This window comes from Crocodylus siamensis, chromosome 4 (genome assembly GCF_052110815.1).
Source record: "Crocodylus siamensis isolate JL-2025a chromosome 4, ASM5211081v1, whole genome shotgun sequence".
Lineage (NCBI taxonomy): Eukaryota > Metazoa > Chordata > Crocodylia > Crocodylidae > Crocodylus > Crocodylus siamensis.
This window is the reverse complement of record NC_143398.1, coordinates 74513003-74536196: the sequence shown is the minus strand read 5'-3', so window position 1 is coordinate 74536196 and position 23194 is coordinate 74513003. Positions and strand designations below refer to the sequence as shown.

Here is a 23194-nt window from a genome sequence, read left to right as displayed (position 1 = left end):
TTCTGAAGCAGTCACATGTAGCATAATAATCTGTCCTCCATAATGAATTGCTTTCTAATCCCCAATAATTAAAGACTGCTTTATGCTTGAATATGTTTAACTTTTTGTTTCATTATTTATTACTGTTGCCCTGGCTAATCTTGTAAGCCAAATAATATCCAATCCCTTCTTTGAATTTTGCCAAGTTCTTGGCCTCCAGGAGTTCCTCTGGCCATCAATCAGTCCTATTATCTTGTCAATTAGGAATCATAACTGGCTGGTCAAAAATGTTCACTGGAAAGTTGAGATTTAGCCAAAATCAAAATGTGTGCAAACATTTTTAAATTTTTCTACCCCAAACTGATTCTTGTTTGCTTTTTGAGTAAGCATGATTTCATTACTTAAAAAGATTTATAAACTGTTTTAGCTTTGGTTTTCCCAGGTCTGGGGCCAGTGCTGTTCATAGCACTCTGAGGTTTTTCAGTTGTATCAGCTGAGACTCTCCTGAACACTTCCACTGGGTTGGAATTGGATTATTTTTCTCTTGGAATTGCAATGTTTGGTCTGGGAGGAACAGAATGAAAGTTGGTATACTTCTTTTTAAATAGCTTTCCACTAGAAGAACAGGAATAACAGCTGTAATGCTTGCACACAGCACTTGAGGTATAGTAATACCCCTTGTCTTCTGGATTCCACTGAGACAAAGGTAAATTTGGGGGTTTATGCATACAGTATGGCATTCTTATGCATAACAGTTATATGCCACATAGGTATTCCCCTTAGATAAACTGGTTTTACACTTCAGCAACACGAAAAGTATTTTATGGACCCAATAGTCTAGCCCAAGCGTTGCATTTATCTAAAATTGCCAAAGCCATTTGCTAAAAAAATGTTAAGAACTGAAATTAAAACACAGGTGTGCATGTACATTGTATTAGGATTTCACTGGGCACATCTACACATGCTATGAATTCAAAGTAGGCTTACTGCACTGTAAAAGTACTGTGCAGTAAGTCTATAGGGGAGTACATTTACCCATGCTTCCTCTTGGGAACAGATTTGCTCCCTATGGGAGCAGCCTGGTACAGGAATACTCCCACCATGCTCTGGGGAGCAAATGGGGGCTGGGCATCCAGCCCAGGTCCCACTCAATCCTCAGAGCAGCCAGCTCTGCATGGTCAGCAGGAACAGGGACAGAGAGCTCCTCAGTCCTGGCTCTGATCAGCTCCCAGCTCCTGCGGGGAGTCAGGAAGCTGAGCAGCTCCAAGACTGGGGACAAAAAGCTCCCCGTCCCTTGTGACCCCCTGCTGGCTATGCTGACTGGAAACAAATTTGCTCCCAGCCAGCATTTACACTTGTTTTATTATGCAGTATCTACTGTGCAGTTAGTTTACTATCTGTATTTATACGTAGTAGCTAACTGTGCAGTAGACTAAGTTACTGCACTATGTGAGCATATGTAGACAGTGATACTTTACTGCATGGTAGACTAATTTACTGTGCAGAAAAGCATCTTATGTATACACACCTACTGATATCTAATATACTCGAAGTACTTTTCTGTGTTCACAGCTCACAATATGAAATTGAGATCTTGAAAATAGAGCAGAAGAAGAAATGGTTGTATTATTATTTTAGGTTCCCCACTTTTTTTCATATCCTTCTATTAAATACAATTTTTAAATGAAAGGTATGTTCAAACCAAAAATGAAAAGCTTTTCATTTCAAGAAAAGGAATGGGATACTCTGACAACTTTGAATTTTTTTCAAAGCAGGAGATCACTGGAATCAACCCTTTCCAATAGTTGATCACTGGAATCAACTATTTCCCACAAATAGTTCTAACAAATCAGTGCCTTCTGATAACAAGAAGTTTCACAGAAAATTCCCACAGAGCCCTCCTTATATAAAGGTAATTCCTATTAATCATAATTTCATGGATAGTTTGCAACATACAACTTAGCTATTAGCACAAATGGAAAAATGCTGTCAAAAAAAGATTATGCTGAAGCATAGTAGTTAGCATGAATGGAGTGTTAACTGAAAACTGACAGATGTGCTGAGGTCATTGCTATAGTGCCTGAACAGATCCTTATGTCCTTTTATAGTCTCATGTGCCCTCTGTAGATTTTCTGAAATGTTCCTAGTTTCATTTATATTCCTCTTTTTGCTTTGATTTTACCTTCCATTCTCTATTTACCTTATGGGCAACTTTATTCTCTTCCATGTTCCTATGAACCATGTTATAGCTCATGGGTATATGTGGATTATCTGTTTAGCAGCAGACTACCTCAAGGCATAAAACACTGTCAAACGTGCACGCAACTCCTTGAGGCCACTGTTCAAATGGAAACTTCAATTCTCAGATCCCTAAACATTTGCAAGCCCTCATTTAAATTAGCAAGAGTTATCTACAATAACAGGTTTAAACACTGGTGACTTATTTAACTCCCAGTCACATTCATGGAAAGTATTTCATATTCCCAGAACAAACTGCACATGACTAAGACACACATGACTGCAAACAGAGATGGAAATTAATTTTATCATCCTAATGAACATAGTCCTACTGCAATCAATATTCATTTTCACCTGCGTTTTTTGCGGGGATGGGAGCAGGCAGGAGTGTTAGGAGAGGCTAGAAGATAAAATGGTTTCAATCTCTGCTCCCCCACACCTTTTTATTTATTTATTTATTTTACACGTTGGAAGAAGCTGAATTGAATTTTTATACTGAAAATAAAAACAGGCTTCCGGCAAAAGAAGAGTCACAGCTAAACATCACAAATGGATTGAGAGAGTTATTTTTGCTAGAACTCCTTTTAGAAGTGCATTTTTTTCTGGATATATCACTTTCTTAGAGGACTAAGTTTTTTGAAGAATTGCCGCTTTGCATTTTCATTTAGCCTTTCACTGTTCTGTGAACTTTCAGTGGGAACTAACCTGACATTTCCTTAGCTTTATATGTTTTTGCCTTTCATTTGACCTGTGAACGATCAACGATCTCAAATTCCACAAGTTCTCAGTAAAAACACACACACAAATAAACAGAGCAGATGGAAAAAGCTCTACCTGAATGAAGCCCTGGAGTCCTTACAACATAACCAATTAAGTGGGAAGAAAACTGAGCAACATGCATCACAACTCTTGCAAATAGTTTTAGACTTTATTAGAATGTGTTTAAACTGTCAAAAGGATTGGCATATAATATGGGTTTTAAAGAAACCATGCATAAGGATGAAACAACATAGGAAAGCTTAAGAGAAAGGATTGTTCCTCTTGTGCTTTGGGTCGCTAGGAAACATACCACAGTGTCCCAGGATGCATAAAAGTATTTATTTCTAGCAATGGAAAATTTCCACTGCTAGAAATGCTCCAGGAGAGAAAGCAGTATTAAGCATGCACCCAACTACCATCCCCCTCTCTCCTTCTCCTTGAACATTCCCAAGACCAGGGTGATCCCAGCCTAGGAAAACTGTGGGCTGCTCCAGTTTCCCAGGGGACTGGAGTAGCAGGACAAAGACCCCTATTTGCTTCTAACACCAGGGATTCCAGTGTATGAAGAGCTGGTGGGGAGCAACTGGTTGCTGGCTCTTCCCTTCCTGATCTACAGGAGGGGTGGAAGCAGCTGTCCCCCCATACGTTCTCCAGATCAGCATGGGAGCCTTTCCCCATGTCTCCATTCTTTCTGTTCCCCTGGAGGAATTAAGTCATGGAAAAAGGCTGAACCATCTGTACACTTCTGTTTTATACCAAGAAAGTGGTGATGCTCCTGGTAGAAATGCAACATCTGTATGTGGCCTCAGACTGAGTGCAGTCAGGCTATCTGTAGTTGGCAGAACTACCTATGTAGTGACTGAACGTTATTCTTAGTCCACGACTTCAAAAAACCACCTTCTTCCATTCATTTGACACATTTATGAATGCAAGAGGCATTGAAACAAAAATAAAAGGATTAGTGGCAAATGATTCCCATTGATTATTGAAGCAAAACATTTTCAGATAAAGTAATAAATGTAGTTTTTTAGTAAATTAACTACCAACTGAAACATCATCACAGCAGAAAAGTATACAGAAATATCTTAGCCCCAAAGCAGACCCAATTAAAAAAAAACTATCCATTTTTCCTTTACAATAGATGCATAATATTTAGCAGATGGATCAGAGAACACAACCATGAGAACTGGAATGCCATTTACCCTTGTCGAGGAACATGGTGCATGTTCACCATTGTTTAAAGTTATAGAACTAGTTGCCTACAATTAGAATTACTCTACAGGAATCAAGATTTAATTAGTTATGTATAATTCTGACTATCTGGACATAATTAACTTACATTACTATAATCAATATTAACTATATAACATGTCAGAATTATAAAATTCATTTTTGTTTCAAAATTCTGAATATTCAAAATATAGGATACCAAATACAAAGATCATTATTATAATCATTATGACTAACTAACTTCAGCACATCATGTCTATATCTTGCACAAGAACTCATAAAATGCCTTAGATGCAAGAACCAGTTTGACTGGCCAGTGAATATCCTGAGCTGTACAGTAACTGAATATAATGGAAAGCATTAACTAGAATAGTAAAGTAGACATTTTGTAACCACAAGATGGTTCCTAACAATGACACACACTGCTATGCTTATCAATACTGTAGATAAAACAGGGGTTAAATCTAAAACACTAACCTTGTTTCAAAGTAACATGTACATGTACAGTGATGCACAAAAGCACAAAGACAGATGCCACAGCATATTTTTTATGATGCAAGACTGCTCAAGATCATCTATGGATAATGAACCATGACAACTTTGGAGTTGATGAAGCAAACATTGATAGCAAAAGGAGGCAAAGAATGTTGGAACAGTCAGCAAATGCATACAGTTTTTTCCTTATTCTCACAATCTGAAATAGCAATATAACAGCCACAAAACTATACCTCTACTAATTTGATATTCTTGAAGTAATAGGAGATATTTCTATAAACTGTTTACCATTTCTATATTGTACACAAAGGCATCCTGCACTAAAACATTTCACAAACTATAGGAACTGTAGAAAATCCATACAGTTTGCTTAAAATACCTTCTATGATCAGCATCCATGCATTTTTCTATTCACAGAGAAATCTTCAGTGAAGTATGTGGCAGTTACGTAATGTTCTTGTTTCTTCACTTGTCACGAAAACACTCTTTTTTCTTCCTTTAAGAAAAGAGAGAAAATCCACATAAGTCTGGGCCTGTAACTCTCTGGGCACATCCACACATGCAAGCATGTGCACTTGTAGCAGCTCAAATAGAAGCAGTGCAAATTTGAGCTGGGGCTTTTTACCTCAGCGCATGTGCCCAGACATGCACATTGGTGTGGGGCAAATTGTGCCACCTGGGACAAAATAACCCTGCCTAGCTCTTCCTGGATCTGCAGCCAGGGGGAGCTAAAGCTCGCACAAAGACAGCACAGGTGCTGGCCCCATCAGTACAAACAGCTGCCCTGTCCAGTAGCTCAGGGCTACTCACTCTCAGAAGCTTCTGGGGCCCAGCCAATTGGTACCTGGGGACACCAGCCCTTGTGCCAACTGAACTGCTTAAGTAGGCCTGAGAGTTCCCTGCACCCTCTACCCAATGCAGACGTCTGACAGTGGGGGCTGCTGCCTGGCTGTGACCTGCTGCACATCTGCCAGATCCAGATGGGGACTGCACAGCCAGTAGAGGCATCTGGGCCAGCCGCCAGCGGGCTGTGGCTGCAGAGTTGGCCTTTGTGCAGCACTACTGACATTTGTGCCCCCTGCCTGGCCATCTGGGCAGTTATTGCCTGGAAGATGTTCTGGGTGTGGTGGCCCACTTTGAACTGTCAAAGCATGTCTTCCTGGCCCCAGCTGGCCACGATATCAGCCACCTCCAGCTGGGTCCAAGGTGGGAGCTCTGAGCAGGCAGGAATCTGCCACTGGCCTCCCTAGCAGGAATTCTGGTGTTCCCTATTGGAAAACTGAAAAATCCCTGATAAAAAAATCCCAAAGTCACTCTGTAAAATACCCCAAAATCCATGTTCCTCCACAATTAAAACAAAAGTCCACTATATATAGAGAGAGCAAGAGACAGTGGGCAATATTTTATTGATATATCTACAGTGTTAAAGCAATTTGGAAGCCCAACAGTATCTTTATCATCATAGTGAAGTGAATTCTAAATACCTATATGTTTTGCTGCCCCGCACAGGGGCTACCACCTTCCCCTGCGGGGCCCAGATGCCCCATGCCCACTTGCTCCCCCTGCCCCCTGGATTGCTGCCCACCTGTCCCCATTCCCTGCTGGCTCCTACAGCGCCCCCCAATGGCTTCCCCACCTGGTTTCATCCTCTGCCTGCACCCACAGCCCCCCAATGGCTGCCCCTCCCCCAGCCTCTGGCACTTAAAATAAAATAAAATAAATGAAAAAAAAAGCTCTATTCATCAGCAGTAGCAGGGGTTGTAGGGGCTCTGCCCCCCCCCACATGCAGCACAGGGCAGTGGGGGGCAGCAGAGTCTGAGCTGGGGCCTCTAGGGCTGTCACCCACCCCCACGCTGTGCAGGGGGGGGCAGTGGCTTTGACCCCAACAGTAGCTGCTAGTGTTGGTGAGTGTGGGGTTTTTTGTTAGTTTGGGGGGGTTTTTTATTGGCTGGGATGCTGGGGCCCAAAGTGGCAGTGATGGGGGAGCTCAGGGGGCTGGGGGGGGAGGGGCAGAGGGTGGGACTAGGTGGGGAAGGGATAGGGGGTGCTTATGAGGCCAGTGGGAGGTTGGGCAGCAATGGGGAGGGCTGGGGGAGTGGACAGGCCTGGTGGGAATTAACTCAGATAAAAATAAGGAGGATTTCCTGGACTTGGATTGCAGCACTAACCAGTAGCAGCTGTATTTTACTGCATATGTGGCAGATATACACAAGCAACCAGGAAGTCAGGCAAAGCTATGAGAAAGAGTGCTAGTCAGAAATAAGTTGTGAGAGAACAGACACAAAGTTGTTTGGGTCATGGAACTGGCTGGAAAAGCTGGCTTAGAAACTGTGAGCTGTTTGTTTACAGCTGGAAACAGGTTCTTGTGTACATTGTTCGACATCATTGATTCCTCCTCCTAACATGCACAACTAAGAAGGCCTGGCTAGGTGTTTAGGCAAATGGACAGCAACAAAAATTAGCTCAGGTTCTCTCTCTGGGCTTGACCACTCAAAGATTCCTCAAGCTGTACTAGATCTTCCTTCTCAGCTGTTCTATTTCCCTTCCATCTTAACTGGTGAGTTTCTTCTTCTCTGCCTTTTCTCCTGATCACTACCTATTAACAGGGGTGGGATTTATCAACTAAAGTGTCTTTTTTTCCATACACCTTCATATTTATTTTACAGATAAAAATGTGTGTGGTGGGGCAGAGCCCCCACAGCCCCTGCTACTGCTGGTGAGTAGACTTTTTAAGTGCCAGAGGCTCCGGGAGGAGGGGGGGGGAGGGCACAGCCTTTGGGGGGCTGTGGGTGCAATCTGAGGCAAGGGGCAAGTTTACACAAGAAGTCCATTACAGAGCAGAGAACTGAGCACATCTCTTGGACCTGAGTCCAGTATCTCGAGGCCGAGATTCAGCTCTGAGGTTTAGGACTATTAGGTCCTGGCAACAATTTCAAGCAGAAAACACTGTTAGAAGCAAAGGAGATTTTTCTTAAAATCACAACTGGGTAACATTTCATTTCAAACAGAATTTAAAAAAAGAGTATATTTACAAATGACAAAAAGACTGGAATACCTTAGAGGTCTTTTAATTCCTCTTTTAGATACTTGAATATATACTTTTATCTCAGCTGTATCAGCAGGAATTTCAATGAGACATTTTGCAAATATAAAAGGAAGAAAAAGAATATAATTGTGTATAAAAGCAATATTCTTCACAATTTCCCATCAATGTATGTGGAATTTCAAAGGCTCTCCTCAATGCTACGTGTTCAGTGTTTAGCAGAGCTGCATTTCAGGCACTATTCCAATATGTACATAAAAATGAAAACACTTTCCCCGTACTGTAACCCTTACTTCCATTACCCCTAGTCACTGTTTACTGACATCCTTTATAGTATAAAGTCTAAATTAGAATAAAGCTTCTTGGAGCAAGAAATCTGTCATTTCCATTTTTCTAGAAAGCATCATGGATACCTAGTTCTGCTTAATAAATAAGGGAATAAATGCATAATACCACTGCACTAACCAAGCAATATTGCTAACTATTACCATTAAAAAATAATGAGATTTTTTCAAAAAAAGCACTTATTTTATTTTATATTTGTCTCTGGAGTTTGAGCCTTTAGGGAAACACTTTCAAAATTCTCTCAGCAATTAGGAAAGTTAGAAAATAACAGGCATATCTTTGGGTAATACAACCTGTTACAATTCCATTTAAGTTAACGGAAAAATAGCAACTCACACCAGCTAAGGAAAATGCCTCGTGTCCTCCCCAATCAAAAAAAAAAAAGAAGTGTCAGGAAAATTGACACTCATATATCATTCAAGGAACTGGAGCTTTAAGAAAAAAGGTGTCCAGAGAGCCATAATAAAATGGCAAAAATTAGCAAAACTGAGCAAGTGACCCTGAAAGTAAAACACAACCAAAGAAACTTATATTTATTAAACAGAAAAGCTACAATAATAAAATCAAACACTTAAAAGTCTGGAAATGGCAGAATGAAGGCAGACATCCAACATGGAGAATTTCAGTTTTTAAATACTACAATTTAGCAAAATTGTACTACTGAAAACAGGGTCATACTGGGAAGTGTTAGCTGTCGGGCAACATTACATACTTCAGACCTGGAACCCAGATGGCCAGGATGCTCTGGGCTGGCCCCATCCTACTCCCTTCACTCTTGAGATCTCCAAGTAGTGAAACCTTAAAAGCAGAGGTGAAAGTTGCATCCCCGGAACCTCCTTACTTCTACAGTTGCAAGTTTTGAGTATGTGTAACAAGAGCAGGTGGGCAACAACTTTTGGTGGCAGCCTTAAGCAGGGGGCCTGAAGCCAGTGTAGAGATACCCTCGGGATCTAAAAACTTGTCTTTACAAGTCCCTTGGGTTACAAAACAAATTTCTCTCACTTACTGGCTGAACAGTGCATAATACTTCATGTAATGAAATAAAGAATACTGAAATTTATGCAAATGTGGCTAATGAGACAAAATGCAGTGGGAAAACCAAGCAGATGTTTTTAGTATCTTAAGAAATGCAGCAGTTACAGAAGATTTTAGAGGTTTTGTTCTAGTAACACTTTCTATCTCTGAGCTATCAGTACTTGTACGATGCATACAGAAAGCACACACACAGCCCCTAAATCTCTATACAATATTACATCTGTCAACACTTAAACAGTCTTTGTACTACAAACAGCAGCTATTTCAATAGCTCTTTATTGCAAGGACCCTTATATACCCTTTGTATAAATAAAAAATAGAAATCAAACACAAGAGTCTTTGCCATTCTACTATGTATTCAGCTTTTCACTCTCATTACCTATTTAAGCTAGTAATGTCAGTACCACATTTTCTAATGAACTAACCTTTCTGCACTTAGACCTGAACAACCTGCCAGTACAGCTAATGTATTCATTTTCTTTTTTTAGTGAGAGAAAGTATCAGCACTGGGCAGGTAAAGATTCCCTTGTCAAGGTAAGGGAAGGACCAACAAATCAAGGAATATACTAGAAGCTATGGAAGCTGTAAGGAAAATCAACTTACTCCTAAAAACTGTCAGAAACAGTCTGAAAAAACTTGACTGCCATTCTAGTGGTTTGAAATAAAATGAGGACTATTGGGTGGCTGATGAAGAGTTCATGATCTATTATGCCAGAAACAGGTCTTAATCCCTTGTTAAAAACACAGAAGGCAGTTTAGCCTCCAATTTTGCTTGCATATTAAAACCATATTTAAATCTAGTAATGTTTAAGAATCATTTTAAGAGAAACTGTAATACTTTAAAGTTGCTTAATGCTTATTCTACTTATTTGAATCTGAAGACTAGAATATGTAGATGCAAAGAATAGATGTGCTGGTCTGAGTGACTTACCAACATGTTTTCTTTTTGCCTTCTGTAATACAGATGATGCAATTAAAATACTTCCATGAAAGGTAGCATTTTGATGAAACACATGGCAAACCCTTGCTGTTACGATGTATCCAACTACTTATGGGCATTTACTGACTTAGGTTTTTTGCGGTACTTTTAGGCCCCTGGCACACAATCATTAAATAGGCTCTGATCCTCAATCCCAAGAATCTTGTCTCCTACCATGTTATACATTAATGGCAGAAGCATAATTTTGAGATTGGGGAAACGCACCCTTTCTACTTGCCAATGCAAGGGGGATCATGAGATGATGATGTATAGGTGCCTTAAATTGAAGGTGTGGCAAGTTTAGCACCAGGGCTGATGATCAGCTGGTTGTCAGCCCCAGTCCTGGACCACACTGGGCCTGGTTCAAGACTCAGTGTGATCCTGTGGCCAGACCCAATAATCAGCTGATTATCAACCCTGGAGTCAGACCTGCTACCTATTCAATTTTAGGTGCCATACAGACCAGCTATAAATACGCTCTACATTATATGTAGAACACTTTTAAAGCTGGCTTTTGCCATTTTTATGGCACCTTAAATTAGCTGCATGTGTAGCACCCTTACTATTTAAGGCTCAATTAACACATTAATTCTGACATAAATGTAATGTATAGAGCAGGCCTTAGTGTTTACCATCAGTTATAGAACATTTTTTCAACTGATGCACAGGTACTGAAACCTAGATGAAAAATAAGACAGCCCTAGTATTGTCTTAGGCTCCATCTTTTAGCAGACCCTCTAAAAATCTATTTTGAGGGCCAGGTGCCAGAAATGCATAAATGCATTTCTAAAAACACAATGCACATATACACCCAATAACCTTATAGTTTAAGTTAAGGCAAACTAGCAAAGATAGGTAAAAATGCTGAGCTGATAAGGGGATAGGAGGACAAGGACTATGGCAGTGATTGTGCAGCTGGTAGAACAGGTGCCATACAGATCTTGATAATTAGAAAGTCTGAGGAGATATTGTAGAATTTATATTTTTAAACATACATGTAGGAAAAACTAGAGCTTCACAGTCTCACAGCAGACTGTTCTGAGGAGATGTTAAGAAGGACAGGGTAGAAGCTTGGCACATGCTGAATAGCAGGAAGCAGGCACAGGGAGCAGTTTGGAGGATGGCACACAGACAGCATGTCTGGAAGAAATAGTAGTGGTTAGTTGAACAGCTTGAGCAGGGCAAAGGAAATAAAGTAGGGAGGGAGGAAAAAGAAACTAGTATGGAACTATGCTGTAGGTGCTTGAATGAAAATACAAGGAGCAAATATGATAAGACATGAGAGGATAGGTCAGCACAGGATATGAAGAGAGGCTGGAATATTTTTGAACAAACAACAAGGTAGACCAGTCTAGAAGCTGTATTTTGTATTGATTGGTTCATCAGATGGCACAGAGTGAGTGGCAGTGAGACTGGAAAGGAGGGGAGGTAGCCATAAGCAAAGTAAAAGACAATCAAGGCAAGGCCAAACAGATAGGGGTAGGTCTGGGTTGAAATCACAGAGAAATGCTTCTTCCCAAAATTAGAATTTCTATGGTCTCCTCTGGGAGTTGAGCATCATCCTCTAGCAGGCAGGCATAGATTTTTCACAGTCTAACCTGGAGCAAAGAGCTTGTGATATGGTCCAATATTCATGGCATCTTTTATTCCTGAATTATGTGCTTCATTGCTGCTTTTTTAGTTCAAATTTTTAGGATTAAACAAAGAACACTAAATAGTTTCATGGAACATCATTAATCTAAGAGATAACGATCAAATGCTGTTGTAAATCTAGAAGATGCTTCCCAATTGTATGTCACACCTTAAGTGACTTCCTACTGTATGCCTCACTATTATAGTAGGCAGGAAGATACCTCTGTTCAGCAATGAAGACAAAAGTCCCTAAGAAACCTGGCATCTGTTGCTACACAGTAAAATCTTTCAGTCAGCCTTGACCTAATTTCATTAGGTGGCATATGTAGAGATTTTGATGATTTTTATTTTCACTGCAATGATTCTTAGTTATGCAACACCCTAATTAGGTTTTGCTACATAATGCTCGTAAAATGCAGGGATTGTATACATTTCCCAATTCAAAATAAAAATCATAATATACACTATACCATCCTAGCCATTATCATTTACATCAGGTCTTCCCTGCCTTTCAGTTTGATGCTTTGGACAACTGGTAAGGTTTCAAACAGTCCAGCTTTTGTCACAGTACAGGTCTTTTTCACAGCTTTCTAACATAGCTCACACAATAACAATAAAGCTGAAATAGCTGGCATATTAACAAAAACATAAGAAGCTACTTACTCTCTGAGGCTCCACCTATATTTTTGGCTATTAACTAGGCAGTATTAATGAGATGTATAACATAAATACAGAGAGCAACTACAATGTGTCCAATAAAATACTATGGAAAACACTTTTAAAATAAATATCTCTTATATACTTGAAATGAAAAATGATATTCCATAACCGTACAACTATCACAAGTCATCTTCTGATATAAAGTCAGATTTCTGTGACTGTTTGCAATAACTTCTGTTGAAACAAAGGACACAAATCTTTATTTTGGAAAGCTTTTTAGGGCTTAGTAAAGTTCTGTCTGTATGAAAGAAGTCCCAAGTGAATGGTGTATTTTATAACTAACAAAGGCAAAAATGCAACAAGATATTTGATTGTTCAGAACATAAAGCAGTTATGCTCAACCTTTTTGCCTGGTGGGCCAGATGGGCAGTGTGGGACCCAACCGGCCATGTGGAGGGGGGTGAAGAGCAGCTCCATCTCAACCTGGCCCCATGGGAGGAGAAAGAGACTTGACCCAGCCCTGTAAGGGGGGAAAAAAGTGTGGCCTAGTTCTGACCTAAGGCACGGCTTGGGAAATTTGGCAGCATGGGAGACTGGCTGAATTAATTGCCACAGCTCCCCCACCACCAAATTTCCCAGCTCATGGGGAGCTCCAACTGGATGCCATAGCTCCACAGGCTGGAGGTTGAGCACCCTGATTCAAGGGATTAGGTCAAGCTGTGCAGACATGGAGATATGAAAGCATGTTTAATACGATACATTTTGCAGTGATCATTATAGAGACCAGTGGAATTTGTGTTGGACGTGTGCTGCATAGCGGCTCCTTTAATTTTGCAGCCCTCCTTTCTTGTTATTTATCAAGTAGAAAATAACGGATAAGACAAAAAAAGCAAATTAATATATATCTATGTTTTGCACCAAAGAGGTTGACTTGGTCTGACCTTGGAGGAACTCCTCTCAGAAATAATTATAACATCTTCCTTGAATTTCTGAAACTACTTCTGAGAAACAAGCCCTTCCTACTCTTGTCTACTCCCCCCATGCTATTTGCTACAAAATAATGTGCTTCCTTTTCAGAGTATGCCCAGGGAGGTTCTTAGGTTTTAATTCTTGGGTCTACTTGTCAGAGCAACACTGGAATCAGAACTCATGGCAGAGGTGATATCTGTTATTAGACCAACTGGAACATTTGCACTAAAATGCCTTTATTTGCAAGCTTTCATGTACTCTCCCCCTTCCTCAGGCATAGATAGGAGAATGCAAAGATTATAAAATTTCTCCTAGGTGGAAATGAAAATTCATAATTCATTTCAACAAGAGAGTTGAAGGTACTGTAAAATCTCCTGATTAGAATACTTCATTTTGTGCAAATTAGGTTCAGATAAAATTTAGAACAGCTTATTTACCATTGGACATGCCTGGCATTTTTCTGATGTTCGCCATACAATGTGTTCAGGGCAGAACTTTTTTGTCAAATGGTCTCAGGGCTGCCACATAGGCAGCAGAGACACCCTTAATCTTACCTGGTAAATTCAGTGCTGTACAAACAACTACAATTAAGAAGTGGATACTAGGGCTGTGTGAAACACCATTGTTTTGTTTTGACATCTGTTTTGTCCATTTTGAAGGGACAGTGTTTCATTTAATCATTTCATTTCAAAGCACTGTCCCGTTTCTTTTCGTTGAAACTGTTTCACTGTTTTGATGAGTTTTAACTTTTCACCCATAGGATGTTTCATGGGGAATCATGAAAATACTAAATCTTTGTCACTTCTTGCCTAATTTGGATGCAGGGATGGTAGTCCCTTCTGAGGGCATGATGCCTGCCAAGTCTCAAGGAGATAGATGCAGACCATACCCAGCACCAGGGAAGATTGCTGCTGCCACTGGTCCCAGGTGGCAGCGGCAGCCTCCTGTCATCCAGCCCCAGGAGGAATCCGGCACAGCCCTGCAGCCCTCCCTGGAGTGTGGGCCCCTGGATTTGGGTGCAGGATGAGAGGAGGCTGCAGTCTCAGACTGGCACTGTAGCAAAGTAAGCCTGGCTTCAAAACTCGAAGCGTTTGGGAACTTTAAAAATGTTTCATTGCGAAGCTGTATCGAAGCCTTTTGTTTCATTTTGATTTCACTATTTTGAGCTTGAAATGCATTGAAACAGCTTCAAAATGAAACACCCGCTGAAATTTTGCACAGCTCTAGTAGATACATACTAATGAACAGATCCTGATCTGGCTTGGCAGTTATAACAAACCCAGCTGTTTGTTCTTATATAACTTGTATCTAGTGTCCACATAGAATATAGCTCTTATATTTGTAAGAATCATGTCCCGCAACTCATTTGGCCAATACCTTTATGGTTCAGCAGTATCCAGATGATGCATATACAATAATTTTCTAAGACCATACTGTCCTTTCTGTAATTTTCCCTCTACTATCAGTAGATTGTTTTTTACTTTCCATTTTGTAATAAGGCCATAGGAGAATATCAAACATCCTTATTTCCAAGTGATTATTTACTTTCTAAATAATTTCATCTAGTGGAATTAAATGTAAAAGACTGTTTTGGGCCTAATTCTGCAATCAGTTATGAGCCAAGGACCTAGCCGCTGCCCCCCCCCCCAAAAAAAATTAATTGGGTTATATACTGGTCCACTTCTGCCACTAATAAAGTATCATATAATTTGGCCCTCTCTGCAAGCAGGACAATGAACAAAAAACCTTTTTTACACAACAATCCATGTTACACAGGTGAGACCATCGAATTTATAATTTGTTATGAAATGCAGGATGGTCCCCAGTGTCATGTTTTACAGGTCCCTGTGAATAAGTTGTAATAAAGGTAATTTCCTCTTTTATTTTTCATTGATAGCATTTTTGGTTTTAACAACAGTTCAGATGATAAATTTGGACCTTCAGCTTTAACTAGCTTAGACTCTAAGCCTGTAACAGAGAGCCTCTTTATCAGCGTGCCATAAATTTTATCCTCATGGACCAATCCTAGAGTACAAAATTAAAAAAAAAAAAAAAAAAAAAAATCAGTAGGTACATCAATTTCATATGACTTCCTTATTCTGAGGCAGGTCCTACATTTAAGCTTTCATTCTGACCTCTCTTACCTACCCAGTTCCATACTGATCAACTCATTTACTTGCTGCTAAAGCACAGTTTCAAGTTTAAACTATGAGTGTGACCTTCAGTTTATGAAAGACATCAAAGAACATGATCTATCTGCTAGTATAAGACCCCAGTGCAGATGGAAGCAAAACTCACTGTTTTTCAAAACTACAAGATAAAACAGACACACACAAAACTAACAAGCTGTCATAGAAAGGGCAGATTTTTGAGGCTCTGTCTTCCTGATTCTGTCCAAGTGCTCACTTAGAAAATACTGAAGTCAACTGACATGACCAGCTGACAATCTGTAATGCCAAAGTAAGTGTTTATTGCTCTTCGCTGATGCTGAAGCAGAAGGTGCCACTTTACATCTCAATAGGTACACCTACATGTGCACTTTACTGTGTGGCTGACTAATTAGCTCCACAGTAAAGTGTCATAGCCTACAAGTGCACACATATTAGGGTGCAATAAATTAATTAACTCTGCTGTAGGATAGTACTGTCTGGGACAAGTACTATCCTATGACAGAATAATTTGCTCCATTGCAATGCATGTGTAGATAGTGACCAGGGTTGGCTGGGGGCACAAAGGCAGGACGCTACAGTGCAAGGGCTGCCTGATAGTTAGCCCCACACTTTAGCACCCTCATGTGACAACCAACCCCACCACCATCTGACACTGCCACCTGCAACTCAGAGTTGACCCCCAAGGGTCCCTACCACACAAGCTGTTCCACCCTGGCTCAAAATGCTGTGATCCTGGGATTAAATACTATGCCCAGGAGAAAAAACTCCAGCACAGACTGCACTGGAGTTCAGTTCTTTGCCCCAGTTGCATGTGTAGATGCACCTAGTGTGCATTGTTTTAGGCAGATTAAAACACTACATTTGCCAAAGCTTTTAACAATTTACTATGCAGGTTACTAGTATACTCCATGGATTACAGAACCCCAGGCCAGACTGTGTTTAAAACAATAATTCATTATCTAATAAGACTGAAGATGTGTTTTTACCCTTACAAGAAGCTACACTGAAATGAAATAACCATTCTCCAGAAACACGCGCACGCGCACATGCACATACATACACTTTCACTTTTTGATTGATTGTTTTCTAGCTACAGCATTTAGAGAGAAGGGTGCTTCCCCCTTTTGAAAAACATCTATGTTCTTAAAACCCTCTAGTCAAGAAAATCCAAAAATATACAATCAAATTATAAATCCCAAAGGCCATGAACTTATCACGTGCAGCCGAGCAGAGCTTTCTCGCAGCTAAGGATCAGATAAAGATTTTAATTAGCTCCCTTGAAAATTGGAGTTCACACAAAAGAGGAGAAAAAGTTCATCATTGCTTCATTCTCAGCCAATATTCATAAAGGCTGCTTGTCAGAAAATAGAAGAAATTCCTAAACACAAGCAGAGAGGTAAATAAGCAAGTAAAAGGGTTATTTATTGTATTACTTTCCAAATTGCATCAGAAATTAGGTACAACTAGTGGATACTGTAACATAAATTATCCCATTTTATACTAAGTCTTAGGAGATACTGATACCTAGAAGACAACAAGGTAAGTAGGTCACAAGGTTTTTGCCTTTGCCTTTGCATTTGCCTTTTTTATTAAATGGGGTAGGACCATCATGGATCTCTTTACAACAGTAAAATTAGTCTTCCAAAAGATGGGGTTAAAATACACGGCATCTGAGACAGTTTCTCAGATTTGGGCAAATACTGCAAAATATATTAGAGGATACAATCCTGACCTCACAGAGAAATAACTACTTGACCTAATGAGTTTTCCCTATTTTTAGTTATGCTATAAAACACAATAATGTCTATTCTGATATTTTAAAACAGCCCAAGATGATTGCGGAGACTGTCTTTTCAGTTACTTTCATTTGCCCTGGAAGCAATTACTTCCTTATACCATAAGGGAATTTTTATACAATACCTAATGGAGAAGGAAAATAGCGCATTGCCTCTTTGTGGGTGGAGGCAACATGTAATTTTCAAGTCTAATTATGCTCTTCACCTTAACTAGACATTTTGAAAGATGACATGATCTAATTGCAGATTAATGCATTTATTTCTGCAAAGCCTCAAAATGAAATGTGCAAAAAATAACTAGATACAATTTTATTATTGCTTGATGATTTCCAAGCAGTACATAAGTTCTTTACTTATCACCCCTTCCCAACTGATAGGCAAACCAATGACTGGATATCTTGTAGTTACATTAGTCCCTTACAAGTACACAAACATCACATTCTAATCACATTAACAGTTTTATTTTCACTAAATTTCCTGGGATATGTCAGAGTTAATGATGAATCTCAATCTTTGAATAAGTGATGCTTCATAAACATTGACACTGATTCACACATCTCATGAGTCACCTAATTTTCTAGAGGGTGCATATAGAAGACCAGACATAATTTTAGAGGTGCACCAATACATCGATCCCATATTGGATCAGCACAGATATGAGGAAAATCGAGAGTACCAGCAATTGACTTTTTTTGTCTCATGTGGCTGATAAATGCTGTGTGGATGTGAGGAGCCACAACGCAGCATGCAGGTGGCCAGGAGCACAGGCTGGCAGCATGGCGAGCAGCTGGGTTTGGTTGATAAGTCTGTTGTGGGGGAAGCGGAGAAGGGGAAGGGAAGGGGTGTGGAACTAGAGCAGATTGAGGCCTCCACTGTGAGGGAGGGAGTGGGGCTGGGGCAGGGCAGGATGGGGCATGGGACAAAGCCAAGGCTTCTCCAGGGTGCACAAGGGGTGGGGGGCTGCTCCTGCCACTACAAACACCCCGGAAGGACATGGTGGGCATATGATGTTGGATCTGCATGCAGAGCGGGGCAGGCTGCTATGGTAAGCTGGGGCCCGGGCAGGGTTAGGATGGGTTGCACTGGGAGTGGGGTTTGGGGGGGCTGCAGTCACCCCAAAATTCAGTGTAGCCCCCCTCCCAGCACCACCGCTGTGCAATGTAACTGCAGCCCAGCCCAACCCCCACCAGGAAGAGCCCAGCACAGCTCTGACCTGGCCCTGGCCCTAGCCAACAGTGGCAGCCCGCCCTGCCCTGTATGCATATCCGGGGACACACCACCATGCCTTGCCATTCCAGGGAATACACAGCAGCAGGAGCCACCCCACCTGCCTGCACCCCTGGACTAGCTGTGGCTCCATCCCATGCATTATCCTGCCCGGCTGGGCAGCACCTGCCCCTGTCCCTGCGTCACCATATGGGCCTCGATCTGCCCCCCATGCCCCTTCCCTCCCCTCTTCCTCCATAACAGACATACCAGCTACATGTCGCTCTCCACACCAGAGGGCTGCATATTGGAATCAGATTGGTATCGGCCAATATGGCTCATTAAAAATTGGCCATCAGTATCAGCCCAAAAAATCTCTATCAGTGCATCCCTACATCACTTAAGTCCTGAACTTGCACAGCAAGTACACAGAGGCAAAAATTTATAAGCAAGGAGTCTCACTGACTTCAGTGATATATTTTTACAACATTTTAATAAATATTATTCAATCTCATTTTATTTGTTATTTTGCCATCTGTAATTAGAACCAAAAGTATTAAATAATTTAACTAATATTTCATCAATTTACTAACAGTGGCATATAAGGAAGTGATTTGGAAAGAGCGTCATGTCCAATTAATCTTTGACTCATCAGCCCAAGTGACCAGACACCCATTTATACCTCGGTTAATGGGGGGCAGCCTTCAACTGAGTCCAGAGTGGAAATAAAACTCACTCCTCTGGATCTGTAGCAAAGGTCTTCAGTTCTGGCAGTATGCCCCTTACTTTCAGGCATGGATTGCCTTTTTATTCTGTTTTATCACAGGGCATAGATAGAAGTGATAGTGTTTCAAGCTATCTAGCCTCTTAAAGCACTCTGCAGCTGTGCCATAACACACATGCACAGCTGCAGAGCACTTTTTAAATGGCTGATTGCATGAAAAATAACCCGGGTTAGATCAGGTATTACATTAAGGCACTCAAAAGCAGAGATCCTTAGGGAACTTATGCTCCCTTCAGGGTTATTTTTTCATGTATGGAGCAGGACTTCCCAGCCCCACTCCCTGGATTGTTAGAGGAAAGAAACAGGAGCTCCCAGCTGCTGAACAGTCAGAGCTGGGGGGGAGGGGTAGGAAATGGGCCCTCCCTCTTCTCATGTCCCCCTCCTCCAGCTTCTTCAAATGGGGTATCATGGTGAAGGGGCTCCATTCCCTCCTCCCCAGCTCAGGTCAGTGAGCAGCCAAAAGAGCTCTGAATTAATGAATGGCCAGAGCTGTGGGAGACGGGCGGAGGGAGCTCCCTTGCCTGAGGGCCTGACCCAGCTCTCCCCACTATTCCAGCCAGGATAGCTTGGCGGGGTGCAAGACAAGGGAGCCCCCCATACCCCACCCCTTCCCCCTCAGCTCTGGCAATTCAGCACCTGAAAGCTTCTTGCCCTCTTACTCCATCACTGACAGCCCTGGAGCTGGTGGAGGGATGGGGATTGGGAGAGGGGCAGTTCAGCAGCCTACTGAGAGACTGCTGGAGTGCCCCACTTGCTGGCCTGGCTCAGTGCAGGTTGGCTCCAGCCCCACCCTGATCCAACATGCGAATGTCTGTTGGGTTGGGGGGCGGGGAGGGGCAGACACTAACTCAGAGGCAGGCAAAGTTCAGCCTGTGGGCTGGCAGTGGATTCCATTTCCAAGTATCCCCTGCCTGCATGGCTGGAGCTGGTCTCCATGGAGACCTCAGCTGCACCTGTGCTGTAATAGTTCAAGGCTGGGGTTGCCATGGAGACCAGCCCCAGTCATGCTGGCAGGGCACATGGTAGGGACAGGCAGGGGGCTGATCCAGAGCTGCTGGGATCTTGCAGGGAGGCCAGCTTGGTCAGAGGCCACGGCAGAGTTGCGATCTGCTGCCTGCACACTCTGGGCAGGGGCACGCAGGCAGTGGATCACAATTTTGCCCCAGCTTGGGACCAGGCTCTCACTGCTGCAAGAAGCCAGGGCGGAGCCATGATCCGCTGCTTGTGTGTCCCTGCCCTGGGGCCCCAGACCAAGCTGCCCCCACCGCTAGATCCTAGTGGCTCTGGAACAGCCCCCTGCCCTACCCTGCCAGTGTGGCTGCCATCAGTTTCCATGACAACCTTAGCCTTGCACTATCACAGCACAGGTGTGGTTGGGGTCTCCATGGAGACCAGCCCCAGCCATTTGGGGAGGGGCTGCTAGGAAATGGAGACCAGCTGCCAGCCAAGTCTGCCATTTTGCCCACCCCTGCTCTAACTTATGGCACTTTACATAAAGCACCACAAGCTACAGTGGGGCCCTAATATCTGTGCCCACAGTGCCTAACGCAATAGGATCTTGGCCTGTGACTGAAATTCCTAATGCTACCATGATGCAAATGAAATTACACATAGGCATAACATTATAAAAAGCTTTTTAATTAGCTGTTGCATAAATGTCATCTGGTAAAATGCTACAGCAATCCTCTTTTTCTCTGGGAAAACATTAGGTCACTACCAAGGCCAGAATTTTAGTGATTAAAGAAAATTAAACAACAACACTTCTTGGTTACATATCAAAATAAAAAATCCAGTTCAAATTCTTGATAATTCTTAATAGAATTTTTACTTTATGTCTTTGACCAGCCTTGCTGACTATCCCTGGGGGAGCTCTGTTCACCAGCTTTGTTTTTCCCATTCAAAATCCTAACTATTTAGAGGAACAAATCTTTACCTACCATGTCAATATCAATGATTCCCATATAACCTTGCTTGCTATATCAAATCTTTCCTCTCCATCTTCCTGACATTTCTTATACATGTCTAATCGCTAATTCAAGGTCATCATGAAAATACAGAACCACCTGAACTCCAAACTGTGTTTCCCATCACCAGTAGCTTTTTTGCTGTCTCTCTTGCTTTTATGCCTCACATTACATGTTTTTCATGCCTCCTTCTTCTCTACCAACAGAAATGATAACTGCTGTTTTTCCTCTACAGCTTCCCTGATCTCTGTCCTTTCCTCTGCATTCCATTTGGAAAACTTTGTTTAGTTCTTGACCATCTAATTTCTTGGCTACTCCAACTTACCTCTAACTTCATTGACACTAACTGGTCTCCAACTAATGCATCAAGAGAGCATCTGTAAAACTCTCTCATTTGCTCTCTACCCTGATCAAAAAGATACTACACTGGAGCGGTAGGTCAAGATTTAACGAACAGCTGGGTGTTGGAATGCATTGCTGAAAGGATGATCACATAGACTATAGCTTAGTAACTGTTCATATAGTCACTGACATAACTTTCAAAGAGTGTGATGAGACACACAGAAAAGGAAAACCTGAGGAAAAGAAGAATATGGATTTTTTTCATTTGAATTAATTCTAGCATTTAAGCTTACCAAAGACTTGTCTAGGAATATTCTATTACCCAAGAATGATTGTTAGCAAGGCCTAATTCTCAGTTTAGCTATTACATTGTAAGCATTGAAATAATGGTTGAGTCACTATAGTGCTGATAGTCTATAGTGAATCTGAAACAAATTGAAGCAGTAATTTACAGAACAATAGCATTCACAGCAGTGGCACATGCCGTCCAGGCTTTTTAAGTATTCTATAAATAATAGCTCAGAAGGCACAATTGACAATAAGCAAGGGCTGGATGATGAATCATCAGGTAGTTTAAGTAAAATTTTGTTTGATTAAATGCTTTGTTTTTAAGCCACATGCACCACACTGTCTGATGTACCAGGATAGATCAAATTGTTCTCAGTCCTTTTCTAAAAACCAGACAAGCTTACGAATGATAAGTTTTATTATATTACAAAACTGATGCCAAACTGAAGTGCTGTGTATTGTGCGATTCCAATTATCTATTCGTTTGGCCAAAGATTTAATATCAACTATTGTTAAAGATGCAACTAATCTAGATTTATCAAGCTCCTAATGGCTTTGTGTCGTAAGGATGTAATTTTATTTTTTGTCTTCTTCTTTTCAGACATTTTTTGCAGGGCTGTTGAAATGTCCTTCTTGTTTTCTCTGCCACCTAGTAATCAGACAGATTGGGCTTCACTCTGAAGTCCCTCTGGTTTTAAACTGCTGTAACACAGTGGTTTCAGTAAAGCTACTCCTGGTTTACATCTATGGAAGTATAAGCTGGTCTTCTCTGTAGACTAGGGGGCGAGATACTTAGATGACTAACATTGCAGATAGATGCCTATTGGGACTGACAAGTGTGCCTAAAGGAGTTGGGTACCTAACTTCCACTGACTCTTGATGGGAGTTTGGCACCTAATACGTTTAACAGCTTTTATAAATCCAACTGCATGGCACCCGCACCTTTGTAAACCTGGCCTTACAGCAGTCAGTAGTCTCCTCTCCCATATTTACCTTCTACAGTACAATGGTGAAGAAATACAAAGACCTTAACTCAAGGGAAGTATGACTTGCAGGCAAAAGCCCTATCAAATGTTGTAACAAAAACAGAATTTCTCAAATGGCTGAATTAACTCCAGTTCTATTTTGCCTGATTATTAACCACTCACTCCAGGAATGAGTACTGGATTTTTGTTTTACGTGGTATTTAGAATCTGTGCAAATGGCCATGCTTTTCAGAAAAAGCTTTTTTAATTTTGAGGGAGCATGTATATACTCAGAGTATTGGATGATGTGACAT

At 41.4% G+C, this 23194-nt stretch overlaps 1 protein-coding gene across 7 annotated transcripts in view; it reads right to left on the bottom strand.

Moving 5' to 3' along the window:
- The window catches only part of SYT1 (synaptotagmin 1), a 560022-nt gene that overhangs the window by 420516 nt on the left and 116312 nt on the right, over window positions 1-23194 (bottom strand). For all 7 annotated transcript variants that reach the window (XM_090042587.1, XM_090042589.1, XM_090042586.1 and 4 more), the window contains one exon: window positions 5081-5197. The gene's annotated coding sequence lies outside the window, so the exon portion shown is untranslated. The remainder of the gene's footprint in view (window positions 1-5080; window positions 5198-23194) is intronic.